The sequence below is a fragment of the Portunus trituberculatus genome, chromosome 14, assembly GCF_017591435.1.
Source record: "Portunus trituberculatus isolate SZX2019 chromosome 14, ASM1759143v1, whole genome shotgun sequence".
Classification (NCBI taxonomy): domain Eukaryota; kingdom Metazoa; phylum Arthropoda; class Malacostraca; order Decapoda; family Portunidae; genus Portunus; species Portunus trituberculatus.
The window spans coordinates 1,431,264-1,447,925 of NC_059268.1; the positions used below are offsets into that span (position 1 = coordinate 1,431,264).

At 40.4% G+C, this 16,662-nt stretch overlaps 2 long non-coding RNA genes across 4 annotated transcripts; one reads left to right on the plus strand and one right to left on the minus strand.

Annotated features, from left to right (window-relative positions):
• Positions 1 to 5,824: 5,824 nt before the first annotated feature.
• On the minus strand, positions 5,825 to 8,048 carry LOC123503514. Of its 3 annotated transcripts, none has more exons than XR_006674496.1 (3): positions 8,000 to 8,048; positions 7,429 to 7,559; positions 5,825 to 6,059 (listed from the first exon to the last, which is right to left on the minus strand). It is a non-coding gene; the product is annotated as an uncharacterized LOC123503514 (long non-coding RNA). The 3 variants fall into 3 exon arrangements; XR_006674497.1 differs by lacking the exon at positions 8,000 to 8,048 and adding an exon at positions 7,924 to 7,938; XR_006674498.1 differs by lacking the exon at positions 8,000 to 8,048 and adding an exon at positions 7,924 to 7,933 and having other exon boundaries at positions 7,429 to 7,541.
• Positions 8,049 to 12,867: 4,819 nt separating this feature from the next.
• LOC123503519 lies at positions 12,868 to 13,638 on the plus strand. The gene is made up of 3 exons (XR_006674504.1): positions 12,868 to 13,235; positions 13,364 to 13,433; positions 13,603 to 13,638. It is a non-coding gene; the product is annotated as an uncharacterized LOC123503519 (long non-coding RNA).
• Positions 13,639 to 16,662: the final 3,024 nt, after the last annotated feature.

Consider the following 16,662-nt stretch of genomic DNA (forward strand, 5'->3'; position numbering starts at 1 on the left):
GAGAGAGAGGGAGAGAGAGGGAGAGAGAGGGAGAGGTGATAAGGGTGTTTACTTGAAGTGTCAGTTTGGGACGTTCAACTGTTACAAAGACTCTCTCCATCTTTTTCTCGCCATTCACTATACAAGAGAGAGTTCAATGTAATATCTTGCAGCACTACACCTTATATAACTGGAGGAATACTGCTTTCCACACTGGCCCAGGTTCAGAAACGCCGCCTCCTCTCGCTGTGACAATTTTCCATGGCTACAGGACAACTAGCGGGGTTTTCAAGACTTTCTCCTTTTAATAAACTAGAAATTTAACAATCTATCACCAGAACCATAAAAAAAACATCCTTAAAAACGCTTATTCTCTTACCACGACAAATTCACAAGGCCACAAAGACAACTAGCCGGGTTTTCAAGACAGTTCTTCCTTGTAATAAACTAGAAATCACTAATGACACTGTGGCACCATTAATTCACTACCCTTCACTACCCACTCACCCCCACACGTCACGTCAACCCTTCAGTGCATTATTATACAGCTTTCTAGTCAATTATCAGCCCCATTACCGTCCCATCACTGTCCCATCACGTTCCTGCCTTCCACTCTATTAATAGACTCACCTGTTCACTGAGCAGGTGGAGCTGGTGGAGGTGGAGCGGTGAGCGTGTTCGTAGGTCTCGTGTCTGGTGATAAAGTGGTCGCCTGTCACTGGCGGTGGTGGTGGTGGTGATGGGCAGTTTTGCCAAATGTAAATATTCTACGTCACCAGCTCCACCTTGAAAAGTCGCTAAAAGGTCGCTAAATCATTGTTGTACATGCTACAAATGTTCCTAGACGAAGTAAGTGGCTTGACTTACACATAGGCTAATCAGTACAGGACCCACTTGACTTTATCTAACACGTAGTATGTAACGTTTATCCCTCTCAGTGACGCAGAACAAACCCATCGGGGGGCATCGATCGCCGCCTCTCCCCCTCCCCACTGTCCCCCACCCTCTCATTACTCGCCTTTTAAATCTGATTGATGATTGATTGATAAGTTTATTGTTGTGGCAGTGTATACACCAAGGGAGGAGGTCAGGTCATGCCGGTCACCCCCTAAACAGACAGGATTGAAGCGTCATTAGTCAGGAGGAGGTGGAGCTGAGCCACGTTTAGCCGACACACACACACACACACACACACACACACGTCTGGCACCAGTGTCCTTTACATGTGTAGACAGAACTATCAAGCTTTTAATTGTCCTCTGTTTATTCATTTATTGATGTTTGCCTGACTTTTCAAAATTGCTATACAACAATTATTTTCAAACTACAGGTGACCTCTTGTGTGAGTCAACGCCCTTCTCGCCAAATTTGTCGCTAAATATTTGGTGAAGCAGCTAAATTTGCGACATGTCTCACACAGCGCTGATGAATCCAATCACCCAATAGTCACCACAGTGAATATGGAAACGCGTCACGGTACTCAAGCAAGGGCTACGATTACACTACTTTATTGACATTAAAAAGCCTCTATGGAGGTGACAACATTAATGGCCACACTTTCCTGTGTGTGTGTGTGTGTGTGTGTGTGTGTGTGTGTGTGTGTGTGTGTGTGTGTGTGTGTGTGTGTGTGCGTGCGTGCGTGTGTACTTACTCAACCATGCCCTCATTCGTGCTCTTGTGTGTGTGTGTGTGTGTGTGTGTGTGTGTGTGTGTGTAATAATAATAACAATAATAATAATAATAATAATAATAATAATGATAAAATAATACTAATAATAATAATACGGTTTATTAGTAATTGCAGTACATAGATAGATAGATAGATATTTATTAACCACAGCTAGGAATCGATTTTACATTAAAAAAACGATAATATCGCATTAAAGTGAAAACGATATTACTTAAACAAATATAAATGTAATAAAACACAACTGTAGTCCACAAACTACAAAATTCCTAATTAAATAAATCTAACCAGACTTCCCAAAAATCTTATACATATAACTTCAGAATATCATGAATGATCTTACATACTATTTCATCTGAATAAGTACCCGAAAACAAATCTTCCATGCAATCAAAATGATAAGTGTCACGTATTTGTAGTGACTTAGGACAGTCCTGTATGACATGCTGCTCGGTTTGTACCGAGCCACACTCACACAGTCTTTCCTCTACAGGGATACGCCCGCGGCCTCTTCTGTTCCACCTCCCTGTCTCTATTCCAAGGTTGTGACCGCTAACTCTAGAACGCGTGAAAGACAATCTGTGAAATTCATTAATGTTATGTCTCACTCTGTACACTGGATGAACTGACAAACTTGGGTTCATATACTTATAAACTTCACATCTAGATGAGTTTGAGAGCAAAATTTGATTGTTAACATCTCCCATGATGGCATTACTATCCCTGATGGCGCTTGTAAGAACTCGTTTGCAAGTCTTCCGGTTGGCGTATTACATATCCGAATATTATTTAGTGCAAAAACAAGGGGATCATCTTCAAAATTGTGTCTTTCTTCTTACACTTTGGAAAAAAACTTATGCTGTCTCAATTTTAGTAACTCAGGAAGCGGCAAGTACCCTGACTCAACGTATCATTTGGGATATCATTGTTCTTTTTGAGATAGGATACAAACTTTAACACATGACACATTTTTCCCTTTGCATGAGCCTTAACTGCTGACGACACCGAGCCGTCGCTGGTGAAGGGTGAACCGAAGTACAAGTAGCTAGAGCAGTGATCTATGACAAGTCCATTCACCACCAGTGGCTCGGCATCACCAGCTCTGCCGTGAATTACATCAAATTTAGTTTTGCTCTGGTTAATTTTCATACCATATTCGTTACAAAATTCCTGTACAATTGCAATTTTTTGTAACATAGCTTCTCTAGATGTAGATAACAGTATAGTATCGTCCATTAGTACTAATATATGAAACCACTGGAGAAAACCATCTGACTGACAGCGTTCCTTTATCATCTTAATCAAATCATTGACAAACAGAATGAAAAGTAAACATGACGTAGGCGATCCTTGTCTCACCCCAAGCGTTATTGTCCTGACCGCCTCACCAATCACACTCTCTGTTACCCGGTACATTGCTAACAAAGCCGCTAGCATCACCCGCCCACATCCAAGCCTTTTCATTACTTTAAATAAAACATCTCTTGGTACTAAATCATAGGCTTTAGAAAAGTCAATGAATGTTACAAAGTTAATTTTTTCCTGCGAGCCATATCCGTTAACAGGCGAAGGGTCACAATGTGTTCTAAACAATCTCGCTTCCTCTGTGCTCCAGCTTGTTCTCGGTACGGTTTGAACCACTGACTCAGTCTTTCACACAACACCATGTCGTACAATTTAGCGATTGCGTTAATTAATGACACTAATTCCCCGATAGTTGTTTGTGTCACACCTGTTGCGTGCGCGCACACACACACACACACACACACACACACACACACACACACACACATGCACGCACGCACACGCGCGCGTGCAGGCAGAAATGTGTTGTGATGCCCAGGGCAGAGAGCCAAGAACGTAATGCAGTGCGGTGGGAGTGGAAGCGTGGGCAGTAGAGCAGGAAATGCTCAATGGTCTCAGGGATAGTCCTACACCAAGGGCAGATGGGATCAGGAGACAGACGTAGGCAGTGCAAGTGTGAGGCGAGTGTTGTGTGTCCCAGGTGGATGCGGTGCGGGTGATGGCGACCACTTGAAAGGGATGGGCAGCAGGGAGAGCTGATATTTAAGTGATCAGTAATACAAATATTTACTGAAAATCTAAAACATTATATTACATTTTCGATTTGAAAACATATTTTTACATTTATCAGTCTCGTATACTACCACATATGTCATGTAGGAAGGAAAATGAAATATTTCAGGGATCTCAAGTCGAAAGTAAGCGACGATAGAGTCCCTCTAGTAGGGTTACAAAACACTACTATACTTGCCATCCACCACAATCTAACTTAATGACAGTATTTTCAAGCTTTCCTCTCATAGTTATCTATACTCGTTGAGTCTGGCATTGAGGGTGGCTGATGTGCGAGGCATTGCGTGGCTCCGAACCACTCGCCTAGAGCAGTGAGCGGCAGGCGCTGCTTGTAATGCCAGCTGCCGGCGAGGTGTGTGTGTGTGTGTGTTCATCTCGGTCGCCCAGCCAGTCTTCCCCATTACGGAGCGAGCTCAGAGTTCATAGACCGATCTTCGGGTAGGACTGAGACCACAACACACTCCACACACCGGGAAAGCGTGGCCACAACCCCTCCAGTTACATCCTGTACCTATTTACTACTAGGTGAACAGGGCTACACATTAAGGGCCGTATTCTCGTCTCACGATGTTTCCCTACCTTGCGGTGATGCTAGATCACACCTAACGTTGAAACTCGCTTATCTGGTAACACTGTTAGAGCTTTCGGTTATTGAAAATTGGCGTCCTTGACATTTTGTATATGTCAGTATATATGCTTTTCCTTATTAAAAATAGCCACTATAGTAAATGCTATGATGCTTTTATTAACTTATTTGAATGAATAGACACATAAGTAGACATACTTTGCCGAATGCTTTGTTATGGTACCGGAGTAGCGTGCGACATGTGCACGTTCTCGCTCCCGCGGAATTTGAGCCTTGAGGAGATAAAACATTCCCCTTTAGCTAGTGTTTTTTAGCTGAAAACGAGAGTGACTCTCCTCTCTCTCATTGAAGGGAGACCTGTCGTTGTGTCTAAACGACGAGCTCCCAGTATACAGAACAACAAGAAGGCCTGGGAGGAAATAACGCCAGCATTATGCAGAAATAGGTTTCCCCCAGCTAAGAATATGATGTGATCTAGATTTAAACATCATGAAAACACAAAATGTAATAGTATTCTTCTCATAACTACCTTACTAATAGTCAACACCCATTCTCTTCCTCATTTCACCTCATTTATTTGTTTAGTGATGCACTAATCAGACATTTCATCAGCCACACTTTATTCTGTGATCTATATTTTACCAACATGAAAACAAAAAAATGTAATACTACTCATGTATGGATCATGTTTTCATATAGATATTGTACATATGCACACTTATCTATTATGTATTTATCTTTTTTCCTTGGATTATTTTTTTGCCTTCTGGGACACTTCTATATTTTTCACATGTAGAGGATATATTTTATTTGAAACAAATATATAATAAAAAGATCATTTATTGGCAATGAACAGAGACACACACATGATGAACCTACATGAACAAAACAAAAAAATGCACACATACATATACTGTACATTGTTTTAGGAATTTACCTACAATGTTCGCCTTAGTGTGTGTGTGTGTGTGTGTGTGTGTGTGTGTGTGTGTGTGTGTGTGTGTGTGTGTGTGTGTGTGTGTGTGTGTGTGTGTGTGTGTGTGTGTGTGTGTGTGTGTGTGTGTGTGTGTGTGTGTGTACTTAATCAGCAACGAGAACAGCCACAAATATACCAATACAGAATACAAGAGAAAAATGCATATCTAGACATACTATTTTTTTTTATTTATTTTTTTTTTTTTTGTTATCATGTACCAATAAAATAACAAATAAGTGTAAACACACACACACACACACACACACACACACACACACACACACACACACACACACACACACACACACACACACACACACACACACACACACACACACACACACACACACACACACACTGAAAGAAAAAGTTGGACAAATGTAGATATGGAGACAGGGCCAAACGAGCATAATGCACAAGCCCTGTAAAACTATAACTAGGTAAATACAACTAACTGAAGACACACACACACACACACACACACACACACACACACACACACACACACACACACACACACACAGAAATGAGAAATGATTCTCAATGACATGGGCTACATTAAAACCTGAAGCTGGTACTGGTGGGGCAGTATCATGATGGTGTTGAACATTTTCTGGCTCATCAATGTCGAAGGGAAGAGATTTCTTGCAGTAGCCATCTGTGAGGCCCCAGCTCTTCCACAGCCTCTAATTCCTCCAGGTCATGGATATCAGTAAATTCATCCATGGTGAGGTCTGTAAAAGCAAAAATATGTAAAAAATGCAAAGAACAGATTCATGTAACTATGAAGCCTATCTTCTATTATCTTTATGCGGTGATGCAGCCACTATCATTTCAGATACAGTTAATTAGTGAACCCAACATCTCTGTGTTAAGAACAGGTTAGGTTAGGTTAGCCTATCCTAAGCTAACCTGTATCTACTAAACAAAAGCTTTGGTAGTACCTATATATAGCTGTTAAATCATTCATGATATATATATATATATATATATATATATATATATATATATATATATATATATATATATATATATATATATATATATATATATATATATATATATATTATATATATATATATATATATATATATATATATATATATATATATATATATATATATATATATATATATATATATATATATATATATATATATATATATATATATATATATATATATATATATATATATATATATATATATATATATATATATATATATATATATATATATATATATATATATATATATATATATATATATATATATATATATATATATATATATATATATATATATATATATATATATATATATATATATATATATATATATATATATATATATATATATATATATATATATATATATATATATATATATATATATATATATATATATATATATATATATATATATATATATATATATATATATATATATATATATATATATATATATATATATTTTTTTTTTTTTTTTTTCTCCTCTACTGAGTATATAACTTAAGGGCATAAATAACTATTTATTTGTCTATGTCAAAGAGAACAAGCGCATCCCCCTGGAGGTGTGTGGCTGTACAGAACACTTCCAACACCGTGCAATGAAAAATACTTGTGTGGCCAAATGAGGAAAAAATAAAGTGAATTTGCCACAACCCACAAGGAGAGAAAGTGCAAATAGCGTGCTTACTTTAAGCACAAGCCACGTACTTTCGTCAGACTGTCTTATTCTCAACAAGGCAGCCTGATCATTCAATAATCTTTGAAATAACTCAACTACAAGATTCTACATTCCTGAATCAAATACTGCCTTTAGACACACGGCCTTCTGCCTGCACATTACGCACCAACAAGCACAACAGCCGCCCAAGACTGACTTTTTTACATCATGTATGTAAACGTGTCAAGCTGTAATCATCCATACTAGGCTACATCATGATATATTACTCCTGGTTTTCGTGGCCAGAAGCTTCCCCTTGTGTAGCACCTAAGGATCAGCATGTCCTTATACACACGATATCTGAGTAACTGTCCTATATCAGCCTTGCTGCCTAGTACAGGTGATGATTCGTAATGGTATTTATCGATGTACTTACCTTATGTACGAAATACAGATGTGATAACAGTTGACTTGGTGATCTATTCGCTCCACTTCTCCCTGGGCTCAGCTGAAAGCGTTGGAACATGGGCGCTGGTGCCACATCTCCACCTAACCAATGCGTTTAGCCTTACCAAAGGAACATTTCTCAATTCTACTACTTCCACATACAAATAAAAGTAATACTTATTTATATTGAATACATAGTTTTACATTTAAACATTTCACTTCATTAAACATATTTTAGTTAAAGGTAAACGTGACACCACGCAGGAAAACATCACAACGCGAATTCAGTTCCTCTCTCACTCGAGCACCAAAGTCTTGTAAACGTTTTTGCATCTGTGTTTTTTCCCCTCATATTCAGATCAAAGACATCTGAAAATCACTTATTTTATCACAATAGGAACAGATTACCATTTCGTCATAGGTAAATTATGATATAATGCCTATTATGCCTCAAGGGAAAGCTCTAAGGGAGGTCTTGAGCTACCTTGGGAAATCCAAGTATTTACTTAAGGATGATGTTGAGAGACGAGCATACGGCCCTAAGAGGCTTGCCCGTTTACCTCGCCGCGCCGGGATTCGAACCCGGCCCTCTCGATTGTGAGTCGAGCTTGCTAACCACTACACTACGCGGTGTGTGTGTGTGACAAGGACTGGACAAAAAGAGGTGCCTATGGGCAAGAAAGGATCCCAATGTGCTCCTCATGAAATAATACCGTGACCGGCAACCCTGACTGAACTACGCACTAGTGACTAATGGGAGGGAGTGGTGGGAGATAGGAGGGAGGAGGAAAGGAAGGGGGAGAAGGAGGGGGAAGCAGTCATGTGAGAGGAGCGGCGGTCTGAAATGGTCGTTTGAGGTAACAATTACCGTCCTGTTTTGCCTGCAGAGAGGATAAGATGTGAGTGGAGGAGTGAGGAGTTGGAAGGAAGAGGAAGAGGAAGAGAAGGGGAGCTAGAACACCCTTAAGCGACGACCTGAAATATGTATGGAAAGATCCAAGCGAGGAAAGAATAGACGGTTAGCGTGGAGATTATTCAGGAAAGAGTGTTAAGAGAGGCAGAAGTGCAGGGGAGAGGAGCGCGGGAACTGTTTTTATAAGGATTAAAGGAGACCAACAGGGAGGTGACAGGAGGTGACACATCGAGAAAAAAGACACTGCCAAAGTGATAATTATGAATGCAAGGAGAGCAAAGTGCGGTGTAATGTAAGGAGAGAGTCCTATTTTCACTTTGTTTTCTTCGTCATGGTGTCATCCAAAGCGGCATCCTGGAGGACTTTGTTAAGAGGATTGCAACAGTTTAGACTGAGTCGACACTGCAATTGCAGAAGGTACTGCAACAATATCATTTTTCACAACATCCAGTGAACATACGTCTGTTGATGAATGACAGCTGCAGCACAAAAGGTTCAGTACTGTCACAGCCATTGTGTCTAAGTAATTAGAAATTTGGCTGTCATGGTCTGGTTTCCACCCAAAAAGGCAGCCAAAGTATCAGACTGCAGTGCTTTATGAGATGCTTGATATTCTCTTTGATATGCAAAACAAATGCTCTATTGGGTGGAATCATTTGAATTTAGATTTGCTTTTGCGGTTTTGTGACATGCTGTAGCAACCTCTGACATCAGCCAGTCTGTGCTGTAGCATTTAGCAATGAATGCAACAGCTGCTTTTCCAAGTCCTTTTCATCTGTTTCGCTGTCTAAGCAAAGGAGGATGATGCCCGTGTTTGAGGACTTTCAATGTTTGACTTTTATTATACAGTGTACTCACTGTATCACAGCCAGTTACATGCAGCAAGTAGATAATTGGCTATTTCTGCATGTGGTTTGCTGTGCACCAATGTCTATGGTATTCCTTGACGGACTTGGAACCAAGAAAATATTGTTACAGAGACCTTCAGATGCAACAAAATGAACCAACAGGACAAAGACATCTGTGTCATACAAATGATGTGATCGTTTTCTGTGTTCCTCTTGACATACTACATGGTTGACAATAATAACATCAGCTTCTTCGTGTGTCACTTTCAAATCTGTCCTAGACACATTCCTGGATGGAATATGGCACAGGATCTGGTCCCGTGATGACAGTTCCTTGTCAGTTCTATCTGTTTGAAAACGATCCACTAAAGCATCACACAGTAAGTTAATGATCTGTACTTTGTTGTCCACAATAGACAGTGACGCAGCTTGAAAAGTGGTGAGTTCAAAGTCAGATGGAATACTGCTTTCTGTAATTGAAGACCGTCGACTTTGTGCAACTTTGGCTATACGCGTGGTATCTGTCAAACACCAGATACACATCACTTTGGACCAGTTTCTGTCTCAAGTATGTTTCCACTGCAATGATATCAATGATTCTTCCAGGAACAGGCCAGTGAATTGTAAAGTATTGCACAGCCATCAACAACTACCTCTTTTGGTGTCATTCAGAGGATCGTTCAACTCCCAAAGAATTCTTCAGTTTCGACTTTGATGTACTCGTAGGTTACCTTCGTCTGTGAAAAGGGAAGTTGGAATTTGGGAAAGTTCATAGTCAAAGAGTTCCTCAAATTGAAATCTTCTGTATCCATAAGTCCAATAGTCCTAGTGAAGATAACTTCAGTGTCAAAGGTAGGATCAGACCGCCCATGTAGTGTTGTCTTCTTTCGTTTGGTTGCCATCGTAGTTACTGGACAGCTGATTGTTTCATGGAATCCATCTGGCAGCTTTGCTTCGTATGCTTCTGCAGACTGTTTTCCCAGTGCCAAGGCTTCGTCTACATTCACCGTCGAGGAAGCAAGTTCTCCTGTGGCAATGTTGAACAGTTCCTTGGGGTGACCAGTAGGATCGAGAGGATCGATACAATGCTCCAACTTTTTTGTAGGCTTTGTCTGTCATGTGCATCTGATCATCTGTGCTGATTTCTTTGTGGTAAACTGAGGGTTGTTGAATGTTGTCTCGCATGGCTTGGATGTCATGGGCAAGCCTGCTGCAGCTGTGAGACTGACATTAACTACTTGCTTTGTCAGGCTCTTGGCTAATGGAGAACAACCACCTAGGATCAGTTACCAATCAAAATCTTGGAACTGGTTTAAAAAAATATGTGTAACTCAATAATTTGAGGATCTGCAGTGTTTTATTGCTAAAATTGAATTCCTTGACCCCAAAAACCTTAGAATTGATATGTTACATTATAAAATTGGCCAATAAATGACGAAATGACAGCCATTTAAAGATTTTAGATCCTTGCGGCGGCCATCTTGGACGTCATCTTGAATTTCTCAATTTCTCAATGATGCCAGCTTGGCATCATTCAGATTCTGATTCTGCATAACTTCATCTACCAAAATCAATCATAACCTGCTTGGGGGGTATTTTTGCAAGGTCCACATAAAAATCAGGGTTCTGCTACCAGACTAATAGGAGCGAGTTAAAGGGTCCCTTAAGTGAGGCAAGAATTACAAAGTGGCGAGCTGCACAGGAATTAGAAGGAAGAGGGCAGAGAGAAACTGGCTGAGATCAAATATAAAGAAGAGGGAGATAGAGGGGAGTGACCAAGGTTACTAGGAGGATGAGGGAAGAGGATGGGGAGTGATCGCCTTCCACGGAAACTTGTCACCCTTTCATCCTCACGAGGCGCCACTCACCACTGTGTCGCCCCTCACTGCTGGTGGTGGCCACGAGAGAGAGAGAGAGAGAGAGAGAGAGAGAGAGAGAGAGAGAGAGAGAGAGAGAGAGAGATTGGGGGAACTAATAACACTAATATGACGATCCTTCACTCGTCATAAATCTTCCTTTGCGTTTAAATGACACACATTTCCACATTTTCTTTATCATCAACCACAGATAACAGTAGATCTGGATTTGACACGGCAGTGCGGAGTCGCGCCGCCACTCCAGTAACGTACCCAAAGCGGTCGACTGGTAGTACGCGGCAGCTGACTGTTAAAGTTATAATTTTGTGAAGTTTTATACAGTATACTAATCATTACTAAATACCGCAGCAGTGGGAAGGCGTGTGTATTTGTGGAGGCTGTGAGGTGCACCAGATTAAGGGCTCAGCTGACCTCTATCTGGAGGAAACATTATTATTATTATTATTATTATTATTATTATTATTATTATTATTATTATTATTATTATTATTATTATGTACATATTTGTGGCAAGTTGTATACACCCATGTCTACTGCGAATGAGTCATTTTAAAATCTCAGGCAAGCAGCGAGACGGCCAAGTGTTTAGCCTACGGACAGTCGTCACTCAAGTCACTCGGTTCAAGTCAGATGTGCTAGCCTAGGGATACCGCTGCAGCCAAGACTGAGGGGTTATAATTGTTACGTGCATGTTCAGACATTTTGACATCTGTGGAGACAATGAAACAGTGAAATGTGAATGCTGCTGAAAGAGTTTTGTCCAACAATGGATTTACAGTGAAAGTGTGAAGAGCTTGTGTCGAGGCTCACATGAAAATGTTATTATGCGCGTGTGTGATGCAGTCGCTAGTGATGTCACTGTGCAGTGATTAATGAAGTAGAGTGAGGTGAATAAGGAGTGAACATTGTGAGTGGTGTAATGCACACAGATTTAATTAACATTGTGAGTGGTGTATCCAACCGTGACGTGTGTAGGGTGACGCTGAGTGTTGTATGCGGAGTAATAAGTCAGTGGTACAGTGGAGAAGAACTGCTAGTGGTGACTTCAGGCGTACAATGTGAAACACTACAGTGAAATATAATGAGGTCACAAAAAATGGCAGAGTGAGAGGCTGTAACTGGGACGTAATCCGAGACGCGTGCAACTGGTGGCAATGACTGCAGTTATGACATCTGGTGCCATATAGATAGTCAATTTAGGAAAAGATAGTGACACTGGTGAAGAACAGTGACATGTTATTGACATCACTGTGACGTGGAAGTGTACTGTGGAGTGCTGTTAAGTGTTAAACTCACCTGATTACTAACGTGACTGCAACAAACCGATGAATGATTAATAGTGACTAGAATGGTAGGAAACAATGCCTAGGCAGTGACTGATGTAATTTAATGATGTAAAAAAAATAATAAATAAAGCCCGCCTACGCGCTTTGTAAATAGTCTTCCTAAAAAAAAGAAAAAAAAAAGTTGCATTTTTGTTAATGAAATTATATAGTGCAACATCTGTGACATATATAAGGGGTGGGATAGTAAGACACCAACAGTGATGTCCACGCCAAGCGCAAACCTGGTGTCGCCACAGGAGGTAACACACGGTCACAGAGTGATGACAAGAGGCGTAAACTCACAGGTGTGAATAAGAGATGAGCAAGTGGACAGCCAAAATCATGTAAAGTAATTTATAAGTGAAACAAAATTTGCATTTTGTGTTTGAAATACAGCTGTAAGCTTGAAGTTGTATTTAAACATCCACCTGGCACTATATAAATTCTCGTGTTTGACTCGTGTAATATGATTCTCATCATATTAGAATTATAATGTCATTGTTGGCACCTTTGAATGTGGAGCGGGCAGTGTGTGTCGCTGTCATTGGTTGGAAAGAGGTGTAGACACGGGTTGTATTCCAGTTACTGTATAATTGTTATTGGCATATATGACAAGAATTGTAATTATTATTGAGATACATATATTGTTTTCTTACTTATTAACAAGTTTGGTATTGGTTAGTAATGTGTATTTGTTTGTCAAGAGGAAGTTTTCTTTTAGGGTCTGTGTATGTAACACGGATATATATTATACCGCACTCAGGGTGTAGGGGTAAGGTAGGCAGAGGTACAGTTGGTGCCTGTCAGGGGTGAGTGGCGGTTGTTTGACTGAGGTGAGTTTTGTGATAACATTATTTCTCTGATTTGTTTGACTTATGTTATGCCGCTGATTGTGCATATTGGTTGGTGTTATATTAAATGCGGTGCTGATAGGAGGATTTGATTAAGTGTAACTTTGCAGCATAGTTGGGGTAATGCTGTAATCAGACATGTGGTGAAGTCTGCCTTGGCTGATGATGGGCGGTCATTTTGTGAGTACTATTTTATATGTATCGTGTGTCATTGCAATAGTGAATAATAGAATGGGATATGTGTTCATCTTATGTTTATTCTTCTGTTTACTGGGTGAAGTTACAAGATATTGAAGGGAGTTACATGATATTGAGGTATGCTGTGTTTATGTTGACATTAAATTTGCAGGCTGAATCAATCAATAAATCAAGATACAGCAAGTCAGCCCAATCATAGTCATTATCCTACACTACAACTCGTATAACTGAGCGGTACAATGACACGGTTGTATGGATTTAGATATCGCTTTCAGGCATTGAATTCAACACAGTTAGCTTGCTTCATAGGGATTTTCATAGATTCATGTTGGCTTGGAGCCGAGATTTCGAGGTTTGAAATTTAAGGTCCGTTCTCCGGCTTTGTGTACATTACTGCAGCGCGGCGATTTTCGTGTCAAATCCAGATCTACTGTTATCTGTGCATCAACCCATAATTTAGTACATTCCTATTGCCTTTTAACACACACACACACACACACACACACACACACACACACACACACACACACACACACACACACACACACACTCTCTCTCTCTCTCTCTCTCTCTCTCCATCACATTCGCTTTATAAACAACATCTTTGACATGAGTTTAGAGATGGAGTGAGAGAGAGAGATTACTTTAGTTTTATCTTTAAATAGAGTAATTAGTTTTATCGCAGAGAGAGAGAGAGAGAGAGAGAGAGAGAGAGAGAGAGAGAGAGAGAAAGCGAAGATTCCTAATACGCAATAAAACTGAAGATTACTCGGTGTGAGCTGAACCAGACTGGTGATGGAGGATGAGAACATGTGATGGTGGTGGTGGTGGTGGTGGCGGCAGTAGTGATGGCAGAAGGCTCGTAGTGATGATGATTGTGTTTTGTCAACGGTGGGACTAACAAACAGAAATATCGATACACACACACACTCTCTCTCTCTCTCTCTCTCTCTCTCTCTCTCTCTCTCTCTCTCTCTCTCTCTCTCTCTCTCTCTCTCTCAGTGTGTTGGGACTGGTGAGAGGAAAAGATAAATACTGTATTTCCGTTCCAAATTGACACGCTTTAGTCTTGGCTGGCTGGGCTGCCTCTGTGAGTCCCAATTGCAGCTTCCTCAGGTAAAGTGTGGTGGACAAATCCTCGCACTACGCTCCCCACGGGCACCGGGTAGCGACAAGCCCTGCGCCAAGTATACACTGGCACGACTTTGCACTGGCCACATGTGTAAATTGGCTTCCTCGCTCTTGTTTGATGGGAGGCGCGCGCGAGGAGAGGCAAGACTATCGGGACGGGGAACATTGGCCTCTTGTTATCATGTGAGCAAAGTCTTCTTCCGCTCAGGACATTGACTGTAACAGTGAAGATATTTTTCCTCCTAATTATATTTTTTCCTCACTTCTCCTTCTTTCGTTTTTCTCAACATAATATTGTCTTCTTGATCTTTTATCTAATATTTTGATGAAATTTTCTTCTCGCCATGAATGCCCCGTAATAAAATTTTCCGACTGGCTTCATTCTTTTGTTTTTTCTTTCTTCAGTATCAGATTTTCCTGAGAGTTTGGTGTGCCATATTTTCTTCTGCTCAGACTTCGTGGAGAAACCGGACTTAATAATTCCCTTGAGGTGAAAAAAATGATCCTATCAATAGCAGGGTTCATGGTATAACAAAAGAGTTTGGAGTATATTAGCTTTTTGAGGGAAAAGTTTAAATGTTCCGCAAAACTAAAAACTAATGGTGATGGAGACAATCAATTACTATTACCACTTTTATGCTGGAGAGAAGGCCAGCCAAGGGCAACAAAATATTAAAAAAAGGCCCACTTGAGTGCTGGTTCTCTAAAAGATAAGTCAAGAATTAGTCAAAATTAGGAGCAAATGTCTTGATACCTACTACTACTATTACTACTACTATCAATATTACTACCACTACTACCAATATTACTGCTACTGATACTCCTAGACAAAAGAAGTAAGTCCTACTGTAGCAGAGCGTGGTTTCGATCCACGGACCTCTGGGTTATGGGCCCAGCACGCTTCCACTGCGCCACTCTGCTGGTAACTCTCCGCTACTATTAGGTACTATAACATGATTTGTGTCTGAGGAAGTGGTCCAGATGGTGACGCCCATTAACTACAGACGCATAACGTGGCACTAGGAAGTTCCAAGTATGAGAAAGATAGATCCGATCTCGGTACAAGGAAGCAATGTATTGAGGCCAGGAATAAGGCGAATAGAATATTGTGATTCATTTTTAGAAGTGTTAAAAGCAGGAGTCCCGAAGTAATACTGAATTTATACTTGGCGGTAGTCAGGCGTAAGTTATTGTCGTCGTTTTTTCATTTGCTTGGGAAAACGGCTGTAGTAACTAATTATGACTCTCTTAAGGTATACTTGGCGGTAATCAGGCCACATCTTGACTATGAGGTACAATTCTGGTCCTCACATTACAGGAAGGATATAGCTCTGTTGGAATCAGTGCAAAGGAGGATGACTAAAAAGAAACAGGGAATGAGGGATATTCCTTATGAAGAGAGACTGAAAAAAACTCAATCTGCATTCCTTAGAGAGACGTAAGTTAAGAGGAGACCTAATAGAAGTATTGAAGTGGTATAAGGGTTTTAACAAAGGGGACATGAATGTAGTTCTTACCAGAGAGAGAGAGAGAGAGAGAGAGAGAGAGAGAGAGAGAGAGAGAGCTATCAAACTCTTCCAAGCCTCTCAGTCGCCCAAACTTTCACTTAGTTACTGGAGAGAGATGCCTTCCATTAAACTCAGTTCCCTCTTATTTCATAGATGTGGACAGGATGTGTTGGACTGCGAAGGGAGAGGAAAGAGAGGGAACGGGTGTCAGAATCGCTTAATTGGAGAGGAATAGGAATGTTACCAGGACTAGGAGTGAAATAAAACTATTAAATGATCATCTCTGGTGCAGGAGGCGCCTGTGGTTGTGGTGAGTGCAGAGAAAGCAGTTCACAGATGGAGGGACGAGGGCGAGGAGAGGATGAAAGGAAAGGGAAGAGGGAAAATGAAGCGAGTTAGGACGAGAAAAGAAAAGTTAAACTACATAAGCCCTTGTTATGTTGTTTTAAGAGAGAGAGAGAGAGAGAGAGAGAGAGAGAGAGAGAGTACCCTGAATACTTTGTTACTTATATATTCTCATCTGATGAATTAGAAACAGGAATCTCTCTCTCTCTCTCTCTCTCTCTCTCTCT